General features: G+C 37.7%; 1 long non-coding RNA gene across 1 annotated transcript; it reads left to right on the forward strand.

Annotated features, from left to right (window-relative positions):
* Positions 1 to 2,802: 2,802 nt before the first annotated feature.
* LOC126484117 (uncharacterized) lies at positions 2,803 to 3,363 on the forward strand. Its single transcript, XR_007587810.1, has 3 exons — positions 2,803 to 2,904; positions 3,026 to 3,096; positions 3,241 to 3,363. It is a non-coding gene; the product is annotated as an uncharacterized LOC126484117 (long non-coding RNA).
* The last annotated feature ends 5,233 nt before the right edge of the window (positions 3,364 to 8,596 follow it).

Raw genomic sequence — 8,596 nt, forward strand, 5'->3', positions numbered from 1 at the left:
ACCTTCGTATTGACGATGAAACACAGAAATTGCATCCGAAATTAATGCAAATGGCACAATGCCGACTTAAGTACAAGAGGACTGACACTCTAACTTTCTATGATTTGAACCTCTCCTGTGAGTCGAGTTTTAGATTCCGATGCTTCACTTCAGGTTTACTGTATACCTTGCACTTTCTTATTGATGATGAAACACAGAAATTGCATCCGAATGTAAAACAAAAGGCACAATGCCAACTTAAGTACAAGAGGCCTGACACTCTCACTTTCTATGATTTGAACCTCTCCAGTGATTCCAGTTTTAGATTCCGATGCTTCACTTCAGGTTTACTGTATCCCTTGGACCTTCTTATAGACGATGAAACACAGAAATTGAATCCGAATTTAATACAAAAGGCACAATGCCGACCTAACTACAAGAGGACTGACACTCTAAAATTCTATGATTTGAACCTCTCCTGTGAGTCCAGTTTTAGATTCCGATGCTTCACTTCAGCTTTCGTGTATCCCTTGGACCTTCTTATTGTCGAATAAGCATAGAAATTGCATCGTAATTAAATTCAAAAGGCACAATGCCGACTTAAGTACAGGAGGACTGACACTCTAACTTTCTATGATTTGAAACTCTCCTATGAGTCCAGTTTTAAATTCCGATGCTTCACATCAGGCTTACTGTTTCCGTTAGACCTTCTTTTTGACGAAGAAGCACAGAAATTGCATCGGAATTAAATTCAAAAGGCACAATGCCGACTTAAATACAAGAAGACTGACACTCTAACTTTCTATGATTTGAACCTCTCCTTTAAGGCCAGTTTTAGATTCCGATGCCTCACTTCAGTTTTGCTGTATCCCTTGGACCTTCGTATTGACGATGAAACACAGAAATTGCATCCGAAATTAATACAAAAGGCACAATGCCGACTTAAGTACAAGAGGAAAGATACTCTAACATTCCATGATTTGAACCTGTAATGTGAGTCCAGTTTTAGATTCCGATGCTTCACTTCAGGTTTACTGAATCCCTTGGACCTTCTTATTGACGATGAAACACAGAAATTGCATCCGAATTTAATACAAAAGGCACAATGACGACTTAAGTACAAGAGGACTGACACTCTCGCTTTCTATGATGTGAACCTCTCCTGTGAGTCCAGTTTTAGATTCCGATGCTTCACTTCAGGTTTACTGTATACCTTGGACCTTCCTATTGACGATGAAACACAGAAATTGCATCGGAGATTAATAGAAAAGGCACAATGCCGACTTAAGTACAAGAGGACTGACACTCTCACTTTCTATGATTTGAACCTCTCCTGTGACTCCAGTTTTAGATTCCGATGCTTCACTTCAGGTTTACTGTATCCCTTGGACCTTCTTATAGACGATGAAATACAGAAATTGAATCCGAATTTAATACAAAAGGCACAATGCCGACTTAAGTACAAAAGGACTGACACTCTAACTTTCTATGATTTGAAACTCTCCAGTGATTCCAGTTTTAGATTCCGATGCTTCACTTCAGGTTTACTGTATCCCTTGGACCTTCTTATTGACGATGAAACACAGAAATTGCATCCGTATTTAATACAAAAGGCTCAATGCCGACTTAAGTACAAGAGGACTGACACTCCAACATTCCATGATTTGAAACTGTAATGTGAGTCCAGTTTTGGATTCCGATGCTTCACTTCAGGTTTACTGTATACCTTGGACCTTCTTATTGACGATGAAACACAGGAATTGCATCGGAAGTTAATACGAAAGGCACAGTGCTGACGTAAGTACAAAAGGACTGACCCTCTAACTTTCTATGATTTGAAACTCGCCTGTGAGTCCAGTTTTAGATTCCGATGCTTCACTTCAGTATTACTGTATATAAAATAAATAAAATAAAATAAAATAAAATAAAATATTAATTATTTTTATCTGTCTGATTGGCTCTCCTATGAGTCGTCAGGTTTTGATTATTCGGTATCAGACGCTTGACAAAGGCTTTTTCGTAAAGGCAATGTTACTCGTAGTTGACCGTGAAATAAAACTGAAATAATCGGACTTCGTAATTAAATCGTTTCCAAAGACTGCTGCGGTAGGTGCGGACTCATAATCTAAATCTCAATATTACAATAATTTGCCAGCCATGCCAAAACGTCGTACAGAGGTGATTGTCTACTAAACAAAAAATTACACAGTTAGTTAAATCAGATATATTCAATGAATAAGCCTACAGTTCATAGTCCTACTTACTTTTATAAATATAAATTCTTTACAGAATCGAGTGCCTAGTATGGTTGCAACTCGCAGTAATTTTCTATATCATGAAATATGGCGGTGTGCCAGACAATAAACTAAAATACGTGCTTCTCGCACCACTTCAACGAGAGCTCTCCTTTTTTAATCAAACATACGAGTAACGTCATTCTGTTTTTGTTTTATCAGCGACACAGCGCTGCAGTTCTGTGCCATAGGCTTTATTTATTTGTCACTGATTATTTATTTAATTAATATCTCGCGTTTCCGAGGAAACTCACGCTCGGCATGCAAATGTGCCTTTATATTGCCCCCTGAATTGCGAGGCGAAAGGACACACCTGCAGGCGAGCAATTCACCTAAAGGCACAAGAAAATCTAAGTTATCTACAACTATTTACATGACTTACATTATACTGTATATTATACACAAAATTTGAATGACGCGTGTGCGCCGAAAAAGTTCTTATGTTGGCAAAACAGAGTGCGCACATGCGCAGAAGCGTCTGTGTAACTACGGCACTGCCGTTATTTCGTAAATTTAGATCACGCGGCACAGTATTGCAGTTCATATTGTTCGTGTGCACGCGCATTTCTTAGTCGTTGCACAAAGAAAATATTCCACCAAGATTACATATGAAGACTACATTCTATGACAGGTAACTTAGTTTTAAAATTACAATATTTGTTATAATACAATACAACTTTAGATTGTTGAATGTTCTTAGTTACATAGCATTGCAATGAAATGCTTCAAAGAAAAATGTCCGTATTTTTCAGGTGCGTTGACCTATACACATGGTGTCGTTATCACAGTTCATATTCATCTGCTGCACAATAATTTTTTACAGGTTAGTATCGTCGTGGTAAAGTTTTTTGATCACAGTAACATCGTTGTATAACAACGTGATTAATACATAAGCGTGTCCATTTCCTATTTCCATTATAGTCGTTGTGATGCAGTTCGTTGTGACAAAAAGCATTGTTTATTACAGATCAGACGTGACCCGTCGAGTAATTGGTCCACGTGCAGTTCGTTTTTTTTTTTACATTCCGTGGAAGCTTGGTTGCAGAACCTCGGACGGCACATAGCTGGCGTCGATCCTTGGACAGTCCAGGTAAGAGTGTCCGTCACATTTCGAGAACATTTCATTCCCTGAAGTTCCAACCAAAATTCTTCCACCCGTCGTGTTGTTTTCTGGACAGGCACTTTGTGTCCATTTAATCCAGTTAACATCTTGAAGTTGGGTACTGTAGTAATGTCACTAGACGATGCACGAATTATTCACTTCACATTTTCAGTTTTTTGCTGAATATAGCTCACCTAAATGTTCGTTAATGTCCGTGAACAGAGGTTCACTATGCAATGTCTTTTTGGCACTCGTTTTGTTCAAATTTTCACACAGTAACAGTTACATTATACATCAGTTTAAAAAAAACATAAGTAATAATACATACACACGTCACATATTTTCTTAGCATAAACATAATACAGTTGCACATAAACATGTTTACATCATCATTACATAGCTATAGGTTATTACATTGTGTCATATTTGATTACATGAATTGCAGATATTTACATCCTCTTTAGCGGTTTTGCTGGGATATTATCGATGTTTTTTGTGATGTCATCTGAAATTAAGATAGGTTAGACACAACATTCATTACATCAGTAGGCAAGACCAGGCGTTTTCGCTACTCAATAAATATTCAAAATAGTAAGAGAGAGAAAATGTTCGATTCCTCGCGTTTTGTGCGTGTGTGTAGAGTGTCTGTGTGGCCTTGACTACTGATAGATGCTTTTCGTGTTGAGAGATGTGCGTCTAATCTATTTCTCAAAGTAAAAGATCGCTTCACAGATGACGTCTGTCAGTTCGTCAGGTGTCATATCAAGTCAGTGGTACCTACAATAACAAATGTTCCGTGAAAAATTAATATGTCATTCACTGCTACGTAATCATAAATTTTACTTTAATATTCAGTCTTCTCGGTGGAGCCGCGGCGTTGAAAGAAAAGTTCTTCTGTCTTCAACTGCGTCACAGGAACCGCTGAAATGAAAATTTCTATACTACTTATAATCTATGTTGTAATTTGTTTTAGTTCTTGCCACACAGCAGGTCGTTGAGATAACGGTACGTTATATGTCTTATGGTAGAAGATCTTGTGAGGCTTAACTTCAATCTTGTACACATACGTGTTGATAACACCTAATCGTTTGGTAAAAACTTGTAAATATTTGGATAACACTTCCTGTAGTTTTATACGTTCATGTACACTGAGAGCTGTAGCTTCACTTATCTTATGATCAAGCAATGTTTTCAAGTCCATTAGCTCTCTGTCAGATGAGTGTGTTTGCATGTCTTGAATGTCTTTGTCAAGTACTAACTGTACCTTGTACCCTGTACAGTGTTTGTCATGCTTTAGAGTTCTCCTGTCCAAATCAATAATAATTACACTGCCTTTATCATTTAAAATACATTTACCTTTGGAGAAGTCTATAATGCAGTCCTTCTCGCTCATAATATCTATTCCTAATATGCAATTTGTCACAAGGTTTTGTACAACCAGGAATGGCCATTGTACGGTTCCATTACCTATTTTAACGTTTACAAAAACTTGCTTCGTAACCCTACATGACTTATTACCTAGTGCAGTAGTTATTTTACAGTTTTGGGCAGGAAACTCAGGCACAGGTTCCAATTCACACATCTTTTTATAAAAATTAAAAGATAAAACGCTCACAGCTGCACCTGTATCTAGGATAATAGTAGTTGGAATCCCACCTACTACACCAGTAGTGGATGCTAAAACAATTTCATTTGTGTTTAAACGACATTGTGTACTGTCTTGTAAAAGTTCATCTGATATATTGTTATTGTGGTTGTATCTTATAAATAAAACAGGTAGTTTTTGTTTAGAATTACTCGGCATATCATTATTCTGTTGTTCAAGTGTGGTGTCAAATAACTGATTAACATTGAAGCCGCCCCCCAAGGATTCTTCAGCCACGACCTGGGGCAAAGTAGTGACTGTTTCTAGTTTGTTGGATTATCATTTGTACTAGGTACTGACACAGATTGAGGTTGTGCATCAGGTGTCATTTCTATTATATTCACATTCGGATATTGCCTATTATGATCTCCAAACTTTTGCGGTTGTTGTTGCTGTTGCGCATTATAACTTACCTGTCGGTCGTAAGGTATGCTCCAATTTTGACCTGGTGGCTGCTGTGGTAAAGCAGAGTTTGAATGAAAGTACTGATCGTTACGAGTCCAACCTTGATGCTGTCTTGGCTCGTAGTTATTATTATTTCTATTTCTGTTTGTGTTTTTGTTATTACCTTTGTATCCGTTGTTACCGTTGCAGTTATTACCGCGGTGCCTTTTGTATGGATTGCCGCATGAAATGTTATTACTGTTGTAACTATTGTTCGTATTGGAATACGCGTGTTGATTTTGATTTCCGTACTGAGACGGCATGTGAGTTTGCTGTTTTTGTTGTACCGCGTATCCAACTGTGGGCGCGCCAGAATTGTGTTGGCAAGCCTGCATGTTTTGCATACCACTAGTGTAAACATTGTGGCTGCTGTTTTGCCGCGCGAAGCGCTGATCTTCAAGTAACATGTCAACCGAATCTAAAGCTGTTAAAAAATAATCTGAATCGTCATCCGGGATATGTAGAAGTTTTTCCTTAATGTTGAAAGGCAATTTGGCCTTCAACGCTCGGAGTATATCACGTGTTGCGACTGGTTCGTCTAAAAAATGTCCCATGTTCAAGTATTTTTCAAAATATCTGCGTAAGTTACCATTTTTACTGTTAAAAGTTTCAGGTTCTAAAATTTGTCTCCTGAGTCGCTCCTGGACGGATTGCGACCAGAATTTGTTCAGAAAGGCACGCTCAAACTCACTGTACGTGGTACATACGTCAGCTTGACTGTATGCCCAGACAGCTGCATCGCCTTGGATGTAACCGACAATATATGAAATCTTTTTCCGGTCACTCCAAGTGCGTGGAAATGCGTTACTAAAAGATTTAAGAAAAATCACCGGATGAATGGTTCGTTTCTCTGGGATAAAAGCCTGAAATTGCCTGTGTTTTATTAAGCTTTCTTCTTCCTTTGCATTATGATATGGATTTGTTCCACTGTAATTACTGCAATGCTCAGCTGGCGAGTAATTACGATAATGTTGCTGTGGTTTACCATGATAATAGCTTGTGTTTGTGGTTGCACGTCGTGGTATGTGTTGTAGTCGTGGTGTGTTTTGTTCTTGTGTGTTTGTGGTGTGCGGTATGTGTGCGTCATACTCGAATGTATATTGGTTTCTGAACTGTACATTTTGACTGATATTTTCGTTACATTCAGACTGTGGTTGATCGGTGAATTGTCTCATGGGTGCAGTGACGGATTGTACTGCGTCACTAATCAGCTGTTTGTTATTAGTGATGTATTCCGCTACGGAGTCGTGCACAATTGTTGGTAAATTTTCACGTATGCATCTATCAAAATGTTTGTCTTTGTTCTCTACCCAATCATAAAATTCTTTATTAATATTTTGAAAATGAGCTGTGGCATCAGATTGTAAGATGTCAGTCAGGTGTTGTTCAACATCGTCAAATTTATTCTGCACGTCAGTAATTCGTTTTTCAAGGTTGTCGTGTACTGAAGGATATGTTTGAATTTGTTCAGTAAGAGCTTCACACGTGACATTAAGGTTTTTTAATTGTTTCTGTAAAAGTGCTACGTCATTTGTAGTCTTTTCTTGTCTCGTACTAAGCTTGGAAAATTTCGTACTGAGTTCAGTCATCTGTTCGGTCAGTGTGGCGTCTATAAGTTCCACACGTTTACACAAAGTGTCATTACATGCCTTGATTGCTATGAGATCAGATTTAATTTCGTCATTTTGTGTCTTTAACTGTTCATTTTGTGTCTTTAAGGTTGCCATGTTTTCCGCGTTCTGCATCCTTAAGGTTGCCATATTTTCTGCGTTTTGTTTCATTAGCATTTGTAACATGTTGGCAATGTTTACTGTTTGCAAGGTCTCTGCCCCCGCCGCGTCATTAGACGTGACGTCATGTATTAACATGGGCTCTGACTGAGACTTTGAAATTTTTGTGGTGGACGGCCTATTGTCAAAATTCCCGTTGACACTTGCGTCAACATTTGATGTATCGTCACTACCGGTTGCTGTCGTAAAGTCATTTTCTAACATTTGTCTCTCGTCCGAGTCGGATTGCGTCTGAATAGTACGTCTTTGCTGTTCCATTTTTGCGTATTGTTTTCTAGTTATTACCATGCCACACGTGCTATATATTTCAAGAAATTAATGTTTGACACTGGTTTTAAAATAAAATGCAGTTGAGCATGAATCGGTCGTAGCAACAATGGCTGTCTGTTAATTTAAAAATATAAACTGAATTTGAGATTATTGGTAATGGCTGCTGGCCATGTTACATGATATCGTACAGAAGTCGGCCATATTGTACACTCGTGTATTGGTATTGTTGCATACGTTATTGTTTAAGGAAAAATACTGAGAATGGAATTTATCACTGAAACTGTTATGCGGAAAAGAAACACTACAGAATTTTACTGAAAAGCTAATACACTGAATTATACGTCTGGTCAAGCCTGCTAATGCAAAGATGCTGCGTCTTACCTTATTTTGCTGGAAGCTTCTTTGCGTCTTCCCGCAAAATTTTATAATTGGCAAATATCTTCTGATTTTTTTTTATTTCTCATATAGTCAAGTCCAGGACCAGAAGGTTGATTTTTCACATGAAACAAAGAGAACAATGTAACAAATGACAAAATAACAAGTCCGACACGCAGTCGCCAATATAAAATAAATAAAATAAAATAAAATAAAATATAATAAAATAAAATATTAATTATTTTTATCTGTCTGATTGGCTCTCCTATGACTCGTCAGGTTTTGATTATTCGGTATCAGACGCTTGACAATGGCTTTTTCGTAAAGGCAATGTTACTCGTAGTTGACCGTGAAATAAAACTGAAATAATCGGACTTCGTAATTAAATCGTTTCCAAAGACTGCTGCGGTAGGTGCGGACTCATAATCTAAATCTCAATATTACAATAATTTGCCAGCCATGCCAAAACGTCGTACAGAGGTGATTGTCTACTAAACAAAAAATTACACAGTTAGTTAAATCAGATATATTCAATGAATAAGCCTACAGTTCATAGTCCTACTTACTTTTATAAATATAAATTCTTTACAGAATCGAGTGCCTAGTATGGTTGCAACTCGCAGTAATTTTCTATATCATGAAATATGGCGGTGTGCCAGACAATAAACTAAAATACGTGCTTCTCGCACCACTTCAA

Source organism: Schistocerca serialis, chromosome 6, assembly GCF_023864345.2.
Source record: "Schistocerca serialis cubense isolate TAMUIC-IGC-003099 chromosome 6, iqSchSeri2.2, whole genome shotgun sequence".
Taxonomy (NCBI): Eukaryota; Metazoa; Arthropoda; class Insecta; order Orthoptera; family Acrididae; genus Schistocerca; species Schistocerca serialis.